Genomic DNA, 22,580 nt, shown 5'->3' on the forward strand with positions numbered 1-22,580 from the left:
CCCCCCCCCCCTTCATCTTTTATCCGAGTTTTGGTATATTATGGTTTTATATTAACTGTGATTTCATGTTAAGGGGTTTAACTGGGTAGAATGTAACTGTGTTGGTGCATTTCGTTAGATATGTGCAAATTATGTCAACTGATTTGTCTGGTAAGCTGTCTGTTAACTTGGTGAAGTATGTTGACTACATGTTCTTCCTATCGCGCATGAATTATGTGAATACGATGAACTGATTACATGATGTATGATTCTATATGTATATAAGCGTACTGTACTGAATGTAACTATATGATTCTGCATGCTACTGTTTACTACTGATACGACTGTGTGATACTGTCTGATTATGATGATACGTGTTACTGAATGATACTGCATGATACATTACCGTATGTTACTGTTTGAACACCAAAGAGTTGTAAACGTAATTGAACGTAACATACTTACATCGAGTCGTGTGCAATATATCCTAGGTCGTGTGTAACGGACTTAGAGATTAATAAACCCTAGAAGCAATAACATACCGAGCAAACCAAGGTGAGTTCACACAGCCAAGGCATGGGGTTCCCAGGGTGGGAATGGGATTTGATTATTTACTGGTACTTATCTATACTGGAACGTAGTGATGTGATTTGATGAACTATGGTACATACTCCGCTGATTGAACAACGACTAGACTAGTAACACTTATTGAACTGATCTTCGCACACCTGCCAAGGGTTGGCCGCGATATTATGACTGACTTCGCACACCTGCCTTTGGAAGGCCGCGAACTGTAAATTACTAATCTTCGCACACCTGCCTGGTAGGCCGCGATACAGGTAAACCTAGTCTAGAATACACGGGATGAACATCCCCCTAATATCTTCGCATACCTGCCTGGGAGGCCGCGATGGAAACTGATACGATACATGACAAAACGAACGAACATACTTCTACTCACACTAAACTATTACTGAACTGTTAACTGTGAACTCGCTCAACTAGTTGTTGATCCTCTGTTACATGCCTTGCAGGTCGTTAGATACTTATGGAGCTTGCACAGGGAGGAGCGGGTCGTTGTGGAGCATGGATTATGTTTTGAAACTTATTGAACTTATGTTACACATTTGGGTTTTCGTACTTATGCTTCCGCTATACTTTAAAACTATGATTATGTTTGAACACCTATCATATTGGATGACTGGTTTACATTTATTATATTTGGTATAAATTACATGTTCGATATGATTGGTGGCTTGATCCTGGTCAGTCACGCTCCCAAGCGGTGATACTCCGCAGGTGGATTTTGGGGGTGTGACAGTAATCTTATCCTCGTTGGTCAGACTTTCTCCATCGATCTTATTCCTATAGTTCTGGGTAGTTTTGATATCGTCATTGGCATGGATTGGTTATCCAAGCAGCAGGCAGAGATCCTATGTAAGGAGAAGATCATTCGTATTCCTCGTTCGGGTAAAGAACCTCTCGAAGTTCAAGGCGACAAGAGTGGTGTTGTGGTTGGCATCATCTCTTTCTTGAAGGCTCAGAAATGTTTACGAAAGGGTCACACTGCCATTTTGGCACTTGCTACTGATGCATCGACAAAGGAGAAAAGGATAGAGGATATTCCAGTTGTACGCGAATTTCCTCAAGTGTTTCCTGAAGATTTACCTGGTCTACCGCCTCATCGCCAGGTCGAGTTTCAAATCGAGCTAGCTCCAGGAGCAGCACCTATAGCTCGCGCACCGTATCGCTTAGCTCCAACTGAACTGGAAGAACTTTCAAAGCAACTACAAGAGCTCTTGGATAAGGGCTTTATTCGTCCAAGCTCTTCGCCTTGGGGAGCTCCAGTATTATTCGTGAAAAAGAAGGATGGCACTTTCAGGATGTGTATCGATTACCGCGAACTGAACAAGGTCACAGTGAAGAACCGTTATCCTCTTCCACGCATTGACGACTTATTCGACCAGTTGCAGGGGTCGAGTCACTACTCCAAAATTGATCTGAGGTCAGGTTACCATCAGCTGAGAGTCCGGGATGAGGACGTCTCCAAGACAGCATTCAGAACTCGCTACGGCCATTACGAGTTTCTAGTCATGCCATTTGGGCTTACGAACGCGCCTGCAGTTTTCATGGATCTTATGAACAGGGTGTGCAAACCCTATCTAGACAAGTTCGTCATTGTTTTCATCCACGACATCCTGATCTACTCCAAGAGTCAGGAGGAACACGAGCAGCACTTACGCCTTATCTTGAAACTACTTCGATAGGAACAACTGTACGCCAAGTTTTCAAAATGCGACTTCTGGCTTCGTGAAGTCCACTTCCTAGGCCATGTGGTGAACAAGGATGGGATTCATGTCGATCCATCCAAGATAGATTCGATCAGGAACTGGCCTGCACCGCGTACACCAACACAAATACGCCAATTCTTGGGTCTGGCGGGTTACTACAGACGATTCATCAAAGACTTTTCCAAGATCGCACAACCACTTACATTGCTGACACAGAAGGGTGTCACCTACCGTTGGGGAGACTCCCAGGAAACTACTTTTCAGTACTTAAAGGATAGGCTTTGCAGCGCGCCTATTCTCTCATTGCCAGAGGGCACGGACGATTTTGTAGTATATTGTGACGCATCGATACAGGGGCTTGGTTGTGTATTGATGCAGCGTGATAAAGTTATTGCCTACGCTTCGCGACAACTTAAAGTACATGAACGGAACTACACGACGCACGATTTATGTCACACCCCCAAAATCCACCTGCGGAGTATCACCGCTTGGGAGCGTGACTAACCAGGATCAAGCCACCAATCATATAGAACAATATATATATTAAAAGTATTTGCCATTAAACCAAATCAATCCATATAAAAGGTGTTCCAAAACCATAAGTAAGTTATCACTGTTTAGCGGAAGCGTATAAATAAAACCCATCATAATAAGGTATCAAATGTCATAAGTGTTTAACAAGACAAACACGATCCAAGCCCACAACGACCAGCTCCTCCCTGTGCAAGCTCCATGAACCTAACGACCTGCAAGGCATGTAACAGAGGATCAACAACTAGTTGAGCGAGTTCACAGAAAGTAAATGCGTAATAGTAAGTTCGTTTGTAACATGTGGCTCTACTGGGCCGATAGTACGTTCTATTGGTGGGGGCTTCCCATGTTGTATAACCACTAGACTATTCGTAACCATAAGTATCCTTCACAACCGAGGATAGTAGTAAGTATAAATACACGTAGGTTTTACGTGAGTATCCTTCACAACCGAGGATAGTAGTAAGTATAAGTACACGTAGGTTTTACGTGAGTATCCTTCACAACCGAGGATAGTAGTAAGTATAAGTACACGTAGGTTTTACGTGAGTATCCTTCACAACCGAGGATAGTAGTAAGTATAAGTATACGTAGGTTTTACGTATGTGTCCCGCACAACCGAGGACGATGGTATGGTAGTCTAGTAACAATGTATGTGCGAATCTAGTCAATCTCATTCCTTCAATCCCATTCCCAAGCCCTTGGGAATCCCATGCCTTAGTAAGGGTGTGAACTCACCTTGGTTTGCTCGGTATGCTATGTTATGCACTCACAAGTAATCAGTCAAGTCCTATTGTATGCACGTGTAATAAATCAGTTCATGTTTGTATTAATACGTAGGTAATCTATATCACAAAGCGTTTGACAAATAGCATCATGAATCACATACGATAGTGTTCTTGGTTAATACGTACAAGGTTATTCAGTAGCACAATTAACAGGGTCGTCGTGTTTAACAAGATCATCACGCTTAACAAGATAACATGTTTTCGCAGAACTATTACACTTATCGTGATTAACACTTAACACCGTTAACACATGTAACAGGAATATCGACTTAACTGCACTAGTTCTCTTACGAGAGTTAACAAGTAATTAGAGTTCACAACTTAGCAAAGATAATGCTTACATGATTAACTACGTTACATAGTGAACATGATTACGTGCAAATAATAGGGTTAACATCACATCAGACCAACAATCCATCTCCCAAAACTCGGACAGTATCACACCCCCTTATGAAGCTCGGACCAAAGTGTGTGGGGGTTAAGAATTCGGACCATGTGAGGGGTTTTGGGGGCTCAAAAGGTCGGACAGGAGACATGGGTCAAAAGTCGGACATGTGGGGGTTTGGGGTTGAAACTCGGACACCACCAAGCATATAAACCTCGGACAGGAAGTGGGGATTCCTTGTTTAAAATCGGACCATCCCAAGTGCTTGAGAAACTCGGACAACATGCCTTAAAAAAAACTTCGATCTTATAACTCCATGTAAAAAAAGTCGGACCACTTTGTTAACAGAAAGTCGGACTTTGATGACCCATGAAACTCGGACCAAGGCTTCAGCCTTTTAAAAATTCGGATACTTTGTTTATTATAAATGTCGGATTCATTTTAACTCATAAAAGTCGGATCCTCATTGTATCACATAAAACTCAGAACTTTTTTTTTCTTATAATCAATATTCGGACTAAATGTTTTCAAATAAAACTTCGGACCATGAGCTCCATATAATAAAACTCTGACATAAATAATGAGCATACTCGGATCCTTATATCACACATAAAGCTCGGACTAACAACATTCACAAACTCAGACTAACAATCCTGCGTGAGTTCCTAGATCATATTACAGAATCAAAGTAGCAGTTACAATTTACATTGATGCGATCAGAAACCCTATTTCATACTTTATCAACGCAGAATCAATTCAATCTTCAGTAGTTGACCAAAACAATCATCTAAATCAAGAATCTTAATCATCTAACAATGATTACACAATCATCATCATTCTTTCACAATAATTCAGAATCAATTAACAAAGAATAGCACATGAAGAACTAGGGTTTTCATGAATCATACAATTTAGAATTGAAAACAATCAATCAATCAATATTACGATGATCAATAAACAATTACCTTGAATGATCCTAGAAGAAATATAGAATCAAAGTGTTGAATGTCTTGCCAATGATGATGGGGATGATTGCTAGGAGATTAGAGAATACAGTGCTTTGGTTTTTGTGAAAATGATTAGTGAAAAGGGGTTAGGGTTAACAATGATTAGAGTTTCACTAATTTCTCTATGCATCCCTAAGTATCATAATTTGCAATAGCACACCATCTCAAAATAGTTCACAGTTTCACCACCACATTCATACATTTGACAAATCTTTCATAATCAACACATATACTTAACTGAATCAAAAACGTTACAACTTCACAGCAAACTAGTTGTGCAAGCAAACAATTAAACAATCAATAGACGTGCAATAAATGCGAAATAGAAATCTTGGAAATTCGAGTTGTCACATTATCCCCAACTTGAAAGAAATTTCGTCCCGAAATTTAGCATGCGGTTACTGAGGAAGCTAGGTAAGTTATGTCGTTCACTGGTTTTCCTGGGGTGTCACATCATCCCCCCGTTGATTTGGAATTTCGTCCCGAAATTCCGCAGTAGTAGCTTCAGCCTCAGTAGTGGATGCATTGGTTCCGAATAACTGGGGGTACTTTTCTTTCATTTGGTCTTCGCGTTCCCAGGTGTACTCTGGGCCACGTCGGGAGTTCCAACGAACTCGAACAAGAGGGATTCTCTTGCTTTTGAGGACCTTAACATCCCGGTCCGTGATTTCAACTGGCTCCTCGACGAACTGCAACCGCTCGTCGATAGTGAGTTCCTTAAAAGGAACTATGAGGGTCTCATCTGACAGGCACTTCTTCAGATTTGACACGTGAAATACGTTGTGAACTGCACCGAGTTCAGCTGGTAGGTTTAGTCTGTAGGCTACTTTGCCTATTCTTTCCGTGATTTCGAACGGTCCAACATACCGTGGATTGAGCTTGCCTCGTTTACCAAAACGAGCCACACCCTTCCAGGGTGAGACTTTTAATAAAACCCGGTCCCCGACCCGAAATTCCAAAGGCTTCCTACGCTTGTCCGCGTAGGCTTTCTGACGGTCGCGTGCTGCCGCCATGCGTTGTCGTATCTGTGCAATCTTTTCCGTGGCGTCCACTACAATCTATGGACCCGTGATCTGACTATCCCCCACCTCTGCCCAACAGAGAGGTGACCGGCATTTACGTCCGTACAATGCCTCGAATGGAGCGGCTTGTATGCTGGTGTGATAACTGTTATTATACGAAAATCCACCAACGGGAGATGCTTTTCCCAGCCGTTGCCGAAATCGATAACACATGCCCGAAGCATGTCTTCAAGAGTTTGGATCGTTCGCTCAGACTGCCCATCCGTCTGAGGGTGATACGCTGTACTCATGTCTAGACGAGAGCCAAAAGCTTTGTGCATCGCTTGCCATAGTTCTGAAGTGAATCGTGCATCCCGATCCGAAATGATGGAGGTGGGCACCCCGTGCCTTGAAACAACTTCTTTGAGATAGATGTCTGCGAGAGTGGAGAACTTATCCGTTTCCTTTATAGCTAGGAAGTGTGCAGACTTGGTGAGTCGATCCACGATCACCCATATGGTATCATTCCCACGCTGAGATTTAGGTAGGCCTGTAACAAAATCCATGGAAATTTCTTCCCATTTCCACTGTGGTATCCTGGGTTGTTGAAGTAGGCCCGCTGGTTTCTGGTATTCCACCTTGACTCTCGCACAGGTCAAGCACTTGCCAACGTAAGTAGCGATGTGGGCCTTCATGCTAGGCCACCAATATGTTGTTTTGAGATCGTGGTACATCTTATCCGAACCTGGATGTACCGAATAGCGAGACTTATGAGCTTCATCCATCACAAGTTCTCGTAAACCGCCATACAGTGGGACCCAAATACGCCCCGTTACATAGTAGGCGCCGTCTTCCTTTTGTTCCATTCGTTGCCTTGAGCCGCGTAAGGCTTCAGGTTTGACGTTTTCAGGCTTTAATGCTTCCATCTGAGCAGTTCGTATCTGTGCGGGTAGACTGGACTGAATAGTGAGCTGCAAGGCTCGTACGCGTCTAGGTAGAGTGTCTTTTCGACTGAGAGCGTCAGCCACAACATTGGCTTTGCCTGGATGGTACTTGATGGCGCATTCGTAATCATTAAGTAACTCGACCCATCGTCGTTGACGCATATTCAATTCCTTTTGCTTGAAGATATGCTCGAGACTCCTGTGATCGGTGTAAATAGTGCACTTGGTACCGTACAGGTAGTGTCGCCATATCTTAAGCGCGAAAACAACAGCTCCCAGCTCTAAATCGTGCGTCGTGTAGTTCCGTTCATGAACCTTGAGTTGACGAGAAGCGTAGGCAATAACTTTATCCCGCTGCATCAATACACAACCAAGCCCCTGTATCGATGCGTCACAATAAACGACAAAATCATCTGTGCCCTCTGGCAATGAGAGAATAGGTGCGCTGCATAGTCTATCCTTCAGGTACTGAAAGGCAGTTTCTTGTGTATTACCCCAACGATAGGTAACACCTTTCTGTGTCAACATAGTGAGCGGCTGTGCGATCTTCGAAAAGTCTTTGATGAATCGCCTGTAATACCCCGCCAAACCCAAGAATTGGCGTATTTCTGTTGGTGTACGCGGTGCAGGCCAGTTCCTTATCGAATCTACCTTGGATGGATCGACATGAATCCCATCCCTGTTCACCACATGGCCTAAGAAGTGGACTTCACGAAGCCAGAAGTCGCATTTAGAAAACTTGGCATACAGTTGCTCTTTTCGAAGAAGTTCCAAGATAAGGCGTAAGTGCTGCTCGTGTTCCTCCTGACTCTTGGAGTAGATCAGAATGTCGTCGATGAAGACAATGACGAACTTGTCAAGATAAGGTTTGCACACCCTGTTCATAAGATCCATGAATACTGCCGGCGCGTTCGTAAGCCCGAAAGGCATGACTAGAAACTCGTAATGGCCGTAGCGAGTTCTGAATGCTGTCTTGGAGACTCCTCATCCCGGACTCTCAGCTGATGATACCCTGACCTTAAATCAATCTTGGAATAGTAACTCGACCCTTGCAACTGGTCGAATAAGTCGTCTATACGAGGAAGAGGATAACGGTTCTTCACTGTGACTTTGTTCAGTTCGCGGTAATCGATGCACATCCTGAAAGTGCCATCCTTCTTTTTCACGAATAGTACTGGAGCTCCCCAAGGCGAAGAGCTTGGACGAATAAAGCCCTTATCCAAGAGCTCTTGTAGTTGCTTAGACAGTTCCTCCAGTTCAGTTGGAGCCAAACGGTACGGTGCGCGGGCTATAGGTGCTACTCCTGGAGCTAGCTCGACTTGAAATTCGACCTGACGATGAGGCGGTAGACCAGGTAAATCTTCAGGAAACACTTGAGGAAATTCGCGTACAACTGGAATATCCTCTATTCTTTTCTCTTTCGAAGCTGCATCAGTAACAAGTGCCAAAATGGCAGTATGCCCCTTTCGTAAACATTTCTGAGCCTTCAAGAAAGAGATGATGCCAACCACAGCACCACTCTTGTCGCCTTGAACTTCGAGAGGTTCCTTACCCGCACGAGGAATACGAATGATCTTCTCCTTACATAAGATCTCTGCTTGCTGCTTGGATAACCAATCCATGCCGATGACGATGTCGAAACTACCCAGAACTATAGGAATAAGATCAATCGAGAAGGTCTGACCCGCTAAAACGATGTTACAACCCTTGACTATATGCGTGGCTTCTACACTCTTACCATTTGCTAGTTCTACGACATGTATGGTGTTTAGGGGTGTTGGTGTACGTTTTAACAATTTACTCATTTTCAAAGACATATAACTCGTATCCGCACCCGAATCAAACAAAACAGTAACATAAATATCGTCGAGGAGAAACTTACCCATAACGACGTTGGGATCATTTCTGGCATCACCGTGCACCAACACAAACGCACGACCCCTTGCTTCATTGCCGTTGTTGTTCCCACCATTGTTGTTGTTGCCATTACCCTGATTGTTGTTATGGTTGTTGTTGTTCTGGTTCCTGTTCAGCTGAGGGCAGTGCCTTTTGAAGTGACCCTCTGCACCGCAATGAAAACACCCTTTGTTGCCCTGCTGCTGATTCTGCTGTGCTGGTGGCTGCTGTTGATTCTGGTTCGCAGGCCGAGGGCTTCTACAATCTTTGGCCTCATGACCCATCTTGAGGCATCTTTGACAGCGACCCTTGTTACACTAGCCACTGTGGTGTCTGTTGCAGGTGTTACACTTTGGAAGGTTTCCTCGATATCCCCCCTGCCTGTGACTGCCTGAAGAATGCTGACTGGGACTCTGGTAACTGTCTGTCTTTCGTTGCTGAACTTGTGACTGCACTGAAGCTGATCCCTTGCTAGAATCCCCATCCCATTTTCTCTTGTTTTCACTGGGAGTAGCAAGTGTAGTAGAAGCAGTAGCGGTAGCAGTAGCGCTGATACGCTTTGGCACTCTGTTCTGATCCACTGCCTGATCTGTGATGCGGTGAGCGAGGCGCTGAATAGCCTGAATGTTGTCAAGATTAGCCGATGTCACAAGGCTCTGAATTTCTGGCGCCAAACCCTTGAGATACAACTCAATACGCTTGTATGGAGGGTCCACCATGGTTGGACACAGCACAGCCAACTCGTTCGACCTCTTGGTATAAGCCTCGATTTCTGACCCAGTCATTTTCAAATGATACAGCTCGTCTTCCAACTTATGAATATCTTCCCGAGTGCAATATTCGCGTTTAATCAATTCCTTGAAGTCATTCCAAGGGGTGGCGTTAGCAGCTGCCAACCCTAAGATCTGCACTTGTGCGTTCCACCAAGTTAGAGCAATCCCCTCTAAAGTACCAGTGGCATACTTGACCCTGCGAGCCTCAGGGCATTCACACATCTCGAACACAGACTCGAGCTTTTCAAACCAGTGGAGGAGTCCAACCGCTCCTTCAGTGCCACTAAATGTGCTAGGACGACAATCCATAAAGTTCTTGAAAGTGCAGACGGGCTGCTGAGCGTGTTGACCTATTGTGTACGAATAGGACAAGGTTAAACACAAGAGTTAATGTAGGATCTAAAGATCCTAGTGTGAGTCTAAACTGCAGGGTATACTACCTGCTTGAGCAGCTGCAAGTGCCGCAGCAACTTGTTCATTAACGAAAGCCGTCAACTGGGCTGGTGTCATGTTGATCCGTCCAGCCATTGATCTTCACATCAAAGGCAGCATAAGTGAGAAAGGTTCGCGAATAGTTCGATGACAGAAGAGTGTAAGCACACAAATGTTCTCAAGCAATAACAAGTAGTGAGCATACTACGAGCAAAGTTCTATGCAATTCTAGCATGTAGGCAATAAACATAAACCTTATTACCTAGGATGTTGAGTCTTGCACGTGGAGCGAAGCGTCGTTGTGGATCATTGAGAGCACTGTTCTGGTTATAGTCTGGTTTTAATAAAAACATTTTCCCATATTAAAACCAAGTTCCCGATAACCAATGGCTCTGATACCAATCTGTCACACCCCCAAAATCCACCTGCGGAGTATCACCGCTTGGGAGCGTGACTGACCAGGATCAAGCCACCAATCATATAGAACAATATATATATTAAAAGTATTTGCCATTAAACCAAATCAATCCATATGAAAGGTGTTCCAAAACCATAAGTAAGTTATCACTGTTTAGCGGAAGCGTATAAATAAAACCCATGATAATAAGGTATCAAATGTCATAAGTGTTTAACAAGACAAACACGATCCAAGCCCACAACGACCAGCTCCTCCCTGTGCAAGCTCCATGAACCTAACGACCTGCAAGGCATGTAACTGAGGATCAACAACTAGTTGAGCGAGTTCACAGAAAGTAAATGCGTAATAGTAAGTTCGTTTGTAACATGTGGCTCTACTGGGCCGATAGTACGTTCTATTGGTGGGGGCTTCCCATGTTGTATAACCACTAGACTATTCGTAACCATAAGTATCCTTCACAACCGAGGATAGTAGTAAGTATAAATACACGTAGGTTTTACGTGAGTATCCTTCACAACCGAGGATAGTAGTAAGTATAAGTACACGTAGGTTTTACGTGAGTATCCTTCACAACCGAGGATAGTAGTAAGTATAAGTATACGTAGGTTTTACGTATGTGTCCCGCACAACCGAGGACGATGGTATGGTAGTCTAGTAACAATGTATGTGCGAATCTAGTCAATCTCATTCCTTCAATCCCATTCCCAAGCCCTTGGGAATCCCATGCCTTAGTAAGGGTGTGAACTCACCTTGGTTTGCTCGGTATGCTATGTTATGCACTCACAAGTAATCAGTCAAGTCCTATTGTATGCACGTGTAATAAATCAGTTCATGTTTGTATTAATACGTAGGTAATCTATATCACAAAGCGTTTGACAATTAGCATCATGAATCACATACGATAGTGTTCTTGGTTAATACGTACAAGGTTATTCAGTAGCACAATTAACAGGGTCGTCGTGTTTAACAAGATCATCACGCTTAACCAGATAACATGTTTTCGCAGAACTATTACACTTATCGTGGTTAACACTTAACACCGTTAACACATGTAACAGGAATATCGACTTAACTGCACTAGTTCACTTACGAGAGTTAACAAGTAATTAGAGTTCACAACTTAGCAAAGATAATGCTTACATGATTAACTACGTTACATAGTGAACATGATTACGTGCAAATAATAGGGTTAACATCACATCAGACCAACAATCCATCTCCCAAAACTCGGACCGTATCACACCCCCTTATGAAGCTCGGACCAAAGTGTGTGGGGGTTAAGAATTCGGACCATGTGAGGGGTTTTGGGGGCTCAAAAGGTCGGACAGGAGACATGGGTCAAAAGTCGGACATGTGGGTGTTTGGGGTTGAAACTCGGACACCACCAAGCATATAAACCTCGGACAGGAAGTGGGGATTCCTTGTTTAAAATCGGACCATCCCAAGTGCTTGAGAAACTCGGACAACATGCCTTAAAAAAAAACTTCGATCTTATAACTCCATGTAAAAAAAGTCGGACCACTTTGTTTACAGAAAGTCGGACTTTGATGACCCATGAAACTCGGACCAAGGCTTCAGCCTTTTAAAAATTCGGACACTTTGTTTATTATAAATGTCGGATTCATTTTAACTCATAAAAGTCGGATCCTCATTGTATCACATAAAACTCAGAACTTTTTTTTTTCTTATAATCAATATTCGGACTAAATGTTTTCATATAAAACTTCGGACCATGAGCTCCTTATAATAAAACTCTGACATAAATAATGAGCATACTCGGATCCTTATATCACACATAAAGCTCGGACTAACAACATTCACAAACTCAGACTAACAATCCTGCGTGAGTTCCTAGATCATATTACAGAATCAAAGTAGCAGTTACAATTTACATTGATGCGATCAGAAACCCTATTTCATACTTTATCAACGCAGAATCAATTCAATCTTCAGTAGTTGACCAAAACAATCATCTAAATCAAGAATCTTAATCATCTAACAATGATTACACAATCATCATCATTCTTTCACAATAATTCAGAATCAATTAACAAAGAATAGCACATGAAGAACTAGGGTTTTCATGAATCATACAATTTAGAATTGAAAACAATCAATCAATCAATATTACGATGATCAATAAACAATTACCTTGAATGATCCTAGAAGAAATATAGAATCAAAGTGTTGAATGTCTTGCCAATGATTATGGTGATGATTGCTAGGAGATTAGAGAATACAGTGCTTTGGTTTTTGTGAAAATGATTAGTGAAAAGGGGTTAGGGTTAACAATGATTAGAGTTTCACTAATTTCTCTATGCATCCCTAAGTATCATAATTTGCAATAGCACACCATCTCAAAATAGTTCACAGTTTCACCACCACATTCATACATTTGACAAATCTTTCATAATCAACACATATACTTAACTGAATCAAAAACGTTACAACTTCACAGCAAACTAGTTGTGCAAGCAAACAATTAAACAATCAATAGACGTGCAATAAATGCGAAATAGAAATCTTGGAAATTCGAGTTGTCACAATTTAGAGCTGGGAGCTGTTGTTTTCGCGCTCAAGATATGGCGACACTACCTGTACGGTACCAAGTGCACTATCTACACCGATCATAGGAGTCTCGAGCATATCTTCAAGCAGAAAGAATTGAACATGCGTCAACGACGATGGGTCGAGTTATTTAATGATTACGAATGCGCCATCAAGTACCATCCAGGCAAAGCCAATGTTGTGGCTGACGCACTCAGTCGAAAAGACACTCTACCTAGGCGTGTACGAGCTTTGCAACTCACCATTCAGTCTAGTCTTCCTGCACAGATACGAGATGCTCAGGTGGAAGCATTGAAACCAGAAAACGTCAGGGCTGAAGCCTTACGCGGCTCAAGGCAACGATTAGAACAAAAGGAAGACGGCGCTTACTATGTAACAGGGCGTATTTGGGTACCACTAAATGGCGGTTTACGAGAACATGTGATGGATGAAGCTCACAAGTCTCGCTACTCGGTACATCCAGGGTCGGATAAAATGTACCACGATCTCAAAACAACATATTGGTGGCCTAGCATGAAAGCCCATATCGCCACTTACGTCGGCAAGTGTTTGACATGTGCAAAAGTCAAACTGGAGTATCAAAAACCAGCGGGCCTACTTCAGCAACCCAAGATACCACAACGGAAATGGGAAGAAATTTCCATGGATTTTGTTACAGGCCTACCCAAATCTCAGCGTGGGAATGATACTATCTGGGTGATCGTGGATCGACTCACCAAGTCTGCTCATTTCTTGGCTATTAAGGAAACGGATAAGTTCTCCACTCTCGCAGACGTTTATCTTAAAGAAGTTGTTTCGAGGCACGGGGTGCCCACCTCCATCATTTCGGACCAGGATGCACAATTCACGTCAGAGCTATGGCAAGCAATGCACAAATCTTTTGGCTCACGGATAGACATGAGCACAGCATATCATCCTCAGAAGGATGGGCAGTCTGAGCGCACGATCCAGACTCTCGAAGACATTCTTCGAGCTTGCGTTATCGACTTCGGCAACGGCTGGGAAAAGCATCTCCCTCTGGTGGAGTTTTCGTATAATAACAGCTATCACACCAGCATTCAAGCCGCTCCATTTGAGGCATTGTACGGGCGTAAATGCCGGTCACCTCTCTGTTGGGCAGAGGTGGGGGATAGTCAGATCACGGGTCCAGAGATTGTAGTGGACGCCATGGAAAAGATTGCGCAGATACGACAACGCATGGCGGCAGCACGCGACCGTCAGAAAAGCTACGCGGATAAGCGTAGGAAGCCATTGGAATTTCAGGTCGGGGACCGGGTTTTACTTAAAGTCTCACCCTGGAAGGGTGTGGTTCGATTTGGTAAACGAGGCAAGCTCAATCCACGGTATGTTGGACCGTTCGAAATCACTGAAGAATAGGCAAAGTGGCCTACAGGCTAAACCTACCAGCTGAACTCGGTGCAGTTCACAACGATTTCCATGTGTCGAATCTGAAGAAGTATCTGTCAGATGAGACCCTCATAATTCCATTGAAAGAACTCACTATCGACGAGCAGTTACACTTCGTCGAGGAACCTGTAGAAATCACGGACCGGGATGTTAAGGTCCTCAAACACAAGAGAATCCCTCTTGTCCGAGTTCGTTGGAACTCCAAACGTGGCCCAGAGTACACCTGGGAACGCGAAGACCAGATGACAGAAAAGTACCCCCAGTTATTCGGAACCGATGCAACCACTACTGAGACAGAAGCTACTACTTCGGAATTTCGGGACGAAATTCCAAATCAACAGGGGGATGATGTGACACCCCAGGAAAATCAGTAAACAATACAACTCACCTAGCTTCCTCAGTAACCGCATGCTAAATTTCGGGATGAAATTTCTTTCAAGTTGGGGATAATGTGACAACTCGAATTTCTAAGATTCCTATTTCGCATTTATTGCACGTTCATTTATTGTTTAGTTGTTTATTTACACAATTAATTGCTACGGAATTGTATACGTTTTGATGCAATGAATCGTATTGTGTGATTGTGCATGGTTGTTTGTTAATTATGAAAGACTTGTCAAATATATGAATGTGACAACTCGTATTTAAGCGTTTCTTTTATTACGTGTTAACTGTATGAACTATTGGTGATTTCGTGATAATGTTACATGTTACGTGAATGTTTTGCTTTATGTGTTTACATGAACCGAACCGCACAAGACTCACTCGACCGCACAATGCACACAAGCCCGGTTGGGCCGCATTCCTTAAGCTTGAACCGAATGGGCAGCCCAAGTTGGGTTCGGCCCATCCCTCCCTTAACCGAATTATACCTAGAATGTTAGTAACATTATCACAACTTGCAAAACATCCTAGCACACACACAAACCCTAGAACACACTCTCTCTCTCTAACCGAACCGAAGGCAGCCCTTGTTTCCCTCGAAGCCTTTTCTCACGATCAAGCTTGTCGAATCATACTTCTGGTTAGTATTTCATTGTTATCTAGTTGCCATGCTAGGTGATCTTGTCATGTATAAACTAGGGTTTTATACTAGTAATATTGATTGATAATACTTGGTATTCGATTCATGTGTTTAGATGCTATACAAGGGTTGTATGATGCTAAGATTGTATGTTTAACATGGATTGGTAATATGCTAATCGGTTTGAGTGTATGGTTGTTAGTCGGCTGTGATGTTATGATTTGTGACTATGAGTTAGGTTGCATGATAGTTTATAACTTGGTTAATCACATGAATCCGATCATATGTTCTGCATGTTGGTAAATGGTTGTTCTTGAATATGATATGAACGTATATGAACATGTTTGAAGATGTTATGAAACTGTGAATGTTGTTGATTTGATCTGATTGTGAAACTGCCAAATCTGTTTGCTAACATTACGAAATGGATGAACTGGAATTATGGAAAGTTGTTACAATCTGCTTGTCTCGACCAGGGTTGCGAGTCGAGAACTCCTAGTCTCGACTCGAGACCACAACACTCGCACACAAACAGCATAACTCGAGACCAGCGTTTGCGAGTCCCGTTGCGACTCGAGACCGTGAAGTCTCGACCAGACCATGACAACTCGAGACCTCCTTTGTTGCGACTCGAGATCTCTAGTCTCGACTCGAGACCAATTACACATGCACACTGTTTGGACCTTGCACTGTTACGAGCCCAACTGTTTGGGCCGGATACTTGGACTTGTTTACGTGTCTGCTATTGGACTGTTATGTAATACTTGTGTATGCCATGATTATATATGCCACAATACGTGTAGAACCTATGTGCTATATTCGAATACGAACCTGACTTGTATGATAACCATGCTAGGACGTGGTTGATCACCATATAGCTTACTCGAACTTTCTGTGTATCTGCCGAGCAAACCAAGGTGAGTTCACACAGCCAAGGCATGGGTTCCCGGGTGGGAATGGGATTAGATGACTTATTGTATATACTCGGATGATAGAACCTAACGACAAGATACGACTAGACTATTAACACTTAGTGAACTGATCTTCGCACACCTGCCAAGGGTTGGCCGCGATATTATTACTGACTTCGCATACCTGCCTTAGGAAGGCCGCGAACTAAATTTACTAATCTTCGCACACCTGCCTGGGAGGCCGCGATACAAATAAACCTAGTCTAGAATACTTGGGAAAAACATCCCCTAATATCTTCGCATACCTGCCTGGGAGGCCGCGATGGAAACTGATACGATATATGACATAACGAACGAACATACTACTACTCACACTATACTATTACTGAACTGTTAACTGTGAACTCGCTCAACTAGTTGTTGACTCTCTGCTGCATGCCTTGCAGGACCTTAGGTACTTATGGAGCTTGCACAGGGAGGAGCAGGTCGTTGTGGGCATGGATCATGAATGCTTATTAAACGTTTATGACATTTCACACTTAATACTTATGTTTGGGTTTTTACATTAATGCTTCCGCTACACTTGATTATGTTGGTTTTGATAAACACCTTTTGTATTGGTGGATAACTATTACTACTTATTTACATGTTCAATATGATTGGTGGCTTGATCCTGGTCATGTCACGCCTCCAAGCGGTGGTACTCCGCGGGTGGATTTTGGGGGTGTGACAGATTGGTATCAGAGCCATTGGTTATAGAGAACTAGGTTTTAATATGGGAAAACGTTTTATAAAAACCAGACTATAACCAGAACAGTGCTCTCAACGATCCACAACAACGCTTCGCTCCACTTGCAAGACTCAACATCCTAGGTAATATGGTTTATGTTTATTGCCTACATGCTCGAACTATATAGAACTTTGCTCGTAGTATGTCTAATGACCCTATTACATGAGAATACCTATGTGCTTACACTCTTCTGTCATCGGACTACTCGCGAACCATTCTCACTTATGCTACTTTTACAATGAAGATCATGTCTGGACGAATTAACATGACTCAAGCCCAGTTGACGGCTCTCATTAACGAACAAGTTGCTGCGGCATTTGCAGCCGCACAAGCAGGAGGTATATCCTGTAGTCATAACTCACATTAGGATCTTTACATCCTACACTCCTAGACCAACTCTTGTGTTTAACTTTGCCCTACTCGTACACAATAGGTCAGCACGCACCGCAACCAGTTTGCACTTTCAAGAACTTCATGGACTGTCGTCCAAGTACGTTCAGTGGCACGGAAGGAGCAGTGGGACTACTCCATTGGTTTGAGAAGCTCGAGTCAGTGTTCGAGATGTGTGAATGCCCTGAGGCTCGCAGGGTCAAGTATGCCACTGGTACGTTGGAAGGAATCGCGCTAACCTGGTGGAACGCGCAAGTTCAGATTCTAGGGTTGGCAGCTGCTAACGCCACCCCTTGGAACTATTTTAAGGAACTCATCAAACGAGAATACTGCACGCGGGATGACATCCACAAGTTGGAGGATGAGTTTTATCATTTGAAAATGACGGGGTCAGAGATTGAAGCTTATACGAAACGGTCGAACGAACTGGCCATCTTGTGTCCAACCATGGTGGACCCTCCAATCAAGCGTATTGAATTGTACCTCAAGGGTCTAGCCTCAGAGATTCAGAGCCATGTTACATCGACAAACCTCGACAACATCCAAGACATTCAGCGTCTTGCTCATCGCCTTACGGATCAGGCAGTGGAACAGAACAAGCTGCCCAAACGCATCAGTGCTACCACTACTGATGTCACTACTTCTGCTACTCCCAGTGACAACAAGAGAAAATGGGAGGGGGATTCCAGCAAGGGATCAGTTTCTGTTCAGTCTCAGGCACAGCAGCGCAAGACAAATGACTACCAGAGTCCGAATCAGCAATCATCAGGCAGTCAGGGACAGGGTGGATATCGGGGAACTCACCTATGGTGTAGTAGGTGCAACAAACACCACAGTGGAAGATGTCGCAGGGAACGTTGTCAAAGATGCCTCAAGATGGGTCATGAAGCTAAAGACTGCAGGAGTGCGCGGCCAGCAAATCAGAACCAGCAACCCCCACCGCCAGCTCCACAGAATCAACAGCAGCAGCCACAACGTGGAAACCGGGGATGTTTCCAGTGTGGGGCTGAAGGCCACTTCAAACGTGATTGCCCTCAATTGAACCAGAACCAGAATCGCAACAACAACAATCACCAGGGCAACGGGAACAACATCAATGGAGGAAACAACAACAACAATGGCAACGAAGCTCGAGGTCGTGCTTTCGTGCTAGGTCAGGGCGACGCAAGGAACGATCCCAATGTGGTTATGGGTAAGTTTCTCCTCGACGATATTTATGTTACTGTTTTATTTGATTCGGGTGCGGATACAAGTTATATATCGCTAAGAGTCAGTAAATTGTTAAAACGTGCACCAACACTCTTACCCACCAAACATGTAGTAGAATTAGCTAATGGTAAGAGTCTAGAAGCCACGCAAGTAGTCTGGGGTTGTAAGATTGTCTTAGCCGGTCAAGCTTTCTCCATCGACCTTATTCTCATAGTCTTGGGAAGCTTTGATATTGTTATAGGGATGGATTGGTTATCCCAACATCAGGCAGAGATCTTGTGCAGCGAGAAGATCATCCGTATTCCCCGTTCTGGTCAGGAACCTCTCGAAGTTCAAGGCGACAAGAGTGGTGCTGTGGTTGGCATCATCTCTTTCCTGAAGGCTCAGAAATGTTTGCGGAAGGGTCACACTGCTATTCTGGCACTTGTTACTGATGCATCAGCGAAAGAAAAGAAGTTGGAGGATATTCCAGTAGCACGCGATTTTCCTCAGGTGTTCCCTGAAGATTTACCTGGCTTACCGCCTCATCGTCAGGTCGAATTCCAGATCGAGCTCGCTCCAGGAGCAGCACCTATAGCTCGAGCACCGTATCGTTTAGCTCCAACTGAACTGGAAGAACTGTCAAAGTAGCTACAAGAGCTCTTGGAAAAGGGCTTTATTCGTCCTAGCTCTTCGCCTTGGGGAGCTCCAGTACTTTTCGTGAAAAAGAAGGATGGCACTTTCAGGATGTGCATCGACTACCGTGAACTCAACAAGGTGTCGGTGAAGAACCGTTATCCTCTTCCACGCATAGACGACTTATTCGACCAGTTGCAAGGGTCGTGCTACTACTCCAAGATAGATTTGAGGTCAGGTTATCATCAGCTGAGAGTCCGCGAGGAGGTCGTCTCCAAGACAACATTTAGAACTCGCTACGGTCACTACGAGTTTCTTGTCATGCCATTCGGGTTAACGAACGTGCCTGCCGTATTTATGGATCTTATGAACAGGGTGTGCAAACCCTACTTAGACAATTTTGTGATTGTTTTCATCGACGACATACTGATCTACTCCAAGAGTCAGGAGGAACACGAGCAGCACTTACGCCATATCTTGGAACTCCTTCGAAAGGAATAGTTGTACGCCAAGTTTTCAAAATGTGACTTCTGGCTTTGTGAGGTCCACTTTCTAGGCCACGTAGTAAACAAGGATGGGATTCATGTTGATCCATCCAAGGTAGATTCGACCAGGAACTGGCCTGCACCGCGTACACCAATGGAAATACGCCAATTCTTGGGTTTGGCGGGATACTACAGACGGTTTATCAAGGACTTTTCAAAGATCGCACAGCCGCTTACGCTACTGACACAGAAGGGTGTCACCTACCGTTGGGGCAACACTCAGGAAACCGCTTTTCAGTACCTAAAGGATAGGCTTTGCAACACACCTATTCTCTCATTGCCGGAGGGCACGGACGACTTTGTGGTTTATTGTGATGCGTCGATACATGGTCTTGGGTGTGTATTGATGCAACGGGATAAGGTTATTGCTTACGCTTCTCGTCAACTCAAGGTTCATGAACGAAACTACACGACGCACAATTTAGAGCTGGGAGCTGTTGTTTTTGCACTTAAGATATGGCGACACTACCTGTACGGTACCAAGTGCACTATTTACACCGATCACAGGAGTCTCGAGCATATCCTTAAGCAAAAGGATTTGAACATGCGTCAACGACGATGGGTTGAACTGCTGAACGATTACGAATGCGCTATCAAGTACCATCCAGGCAAAGCCAATGTTGTGGCTGATGCCCTCAGTCGAAAGGACACCCTACCAAAGCGCGTGCGAGCGCTACAGCTTACGATTCAGTCTAGTCTTCCTGCACAGATACGAGATGCTCAGGTAGAATCATTGAAACCAGAAAACGTATAGGCTGAAGCCTTACGCGGCTCAAGGCAACGATTAGAACAGAAGGAAGACGGTGCTTACTATGTAACGGGGCGTATTTGGGTCCCACTTTATGGCGGTTTACGAGAGCTTGTGATGGATGAAGCACACAAGTCTCGCTACTCTATACATCCAGGTTCGGATAAGATGTACCATGACATCAGAACTACTTATTGGTGGCCTAGCATGAAGGCCCACATTGCCACTTATGTCGGCAAATGCTTGACCTGTGCAAGAGTCAAGGCAGAATATCAGAAACCAGCAGGCTTACTTCAGCAACCAAAGATACCACAGTGGAAATGGGAAGAAATTTCCATGGATTTTGTTACAGGCCTGCCTAGATCTCAGCGTGGGAACGATACTATTTGGGTGATCGTGGATCGACTCACCAAATCTGCTCACTTCTTGGCAATCAAAGAAACGGACAAGTTTTCCACACTTGCAGACATATACTTGAAGGAAGTAGTCTCAAGGCACGGGGTGCCCACCTCTATTATTTCGGATCGCGATGCACGATTCACTTCAGAACTATGGCAAGCAATGCACAAAGCTTTTGGTTCACAGTTAGACATGAGCACATCATATCACCCTCAGACGGATGGACAGTCTGAACGCACGATACAAACTCTAGAAGACATGCTTCGTGCATGTGTTATCGATTTCGGCAACGGCTGGGAAAAGCATCTCCCTTTGGTGGAGTTCTCATACAATAACAGCTATCACACCAGCATCCAAGCCGCTCCATTCGAGGCATTTACGGACGTAGCAGAGGTGGGGGATAGTCAGATCACGGGTCCAGAACTTATAGTGGACACCACAGAAAAGATTGCACAGATAAGGCAACGCATGGCGGCAGCACGTGACCATCAGAAAGCCTACGCGGATAAGCGTAGGAAGCCATTGGAATTTCAGGTCGGGGACCGGGTTTTACTTAAAGTATCACCCTGGAAGGGTGTGGTACGTTTTGGCAAACGCGGCAAACTAAATCCGCGGTACGTCAGACCGTTCGAAATCATAGAGAAAATAGGCAAAGTAGCCTACAGACTGAACCTACCAGCTGAACTCGGGGCAGTTCACAACGTATTCCATATGTCGAATCTAAAGAAGTGCTTGTCAGATGAGACCCTCATAATTCCTTTGAAAGAGCTCACTATCGACGAACAGTTGCACTTCGTCGAGGAACCAGTGGAAATTACGGACCGGGATGTTAAGGTCCTCAAACACAAGAGAATCCCTCTTGTCCGAGTTCGTTGGAACTCCAAACGTGGCCCAGAGTACACCTGGGAACGCGAAGACCAGATGACAGAAAAGTATCCCCAGTTATTCGGAACCAATGCAACCACTACTGATGTGACAACTCGAATCTCTAAGATTTCTATTTCGCATTTATTGCACGTTCATGTATTGACTAGTCGTTTATTTGCACAATTGATTGCCATGGAATTATATATGTTTTGATTGTGTGATTGTGCATGGTTGTTTGTTAATTGTGAAATTGGTAAATATATGAACTTGGTGATGAAATTATGAAATTGTTATGAGATGGTGTGCATGTGTAACATATGATACTTAGGGAGGTAGAGGGTAATTAGTGAAATCCTAGAGATTCTTAACCCTAATCTCCTACCCTAATCATTCACAAAGAATCAAAACACATACTTTCACCTCCTCTAATCCTCTCTACAACCATCTTCTCATCATTCTTGGTTTCACAAGTCTTTTGCATCAAGTTTGATCTTTCAATCCATTTGGAATCAATCAAGGTAATTGCTTAATCATTGTTGGTTGTTAGTAATTGATTGTTTGATTGTTATTAATCCTTGATTCTTATGATTCTTGTAAACCCTAGTTCTTCTCATGCTAGTTCTGTAGTTGTTGATTTGATTCTGTCTATTGTGATAATGTTA

The sequence above is a fragment of the Helianthus annuus genome, chromosome 7, assembly GCF_002127325.2.
Source record: "Helianthus annuus cultivar XRQ/B chromosome 7, HanXRQr2.0-SUNRISE, whole genome shotgun sequence".
Taxonomy (NCBI): Eukaryota; Viridiplantae; Streptophyta; class Magnoliopsida; order Asterales; family Asteraceae; genus Helianthus; species Helianthus annuus.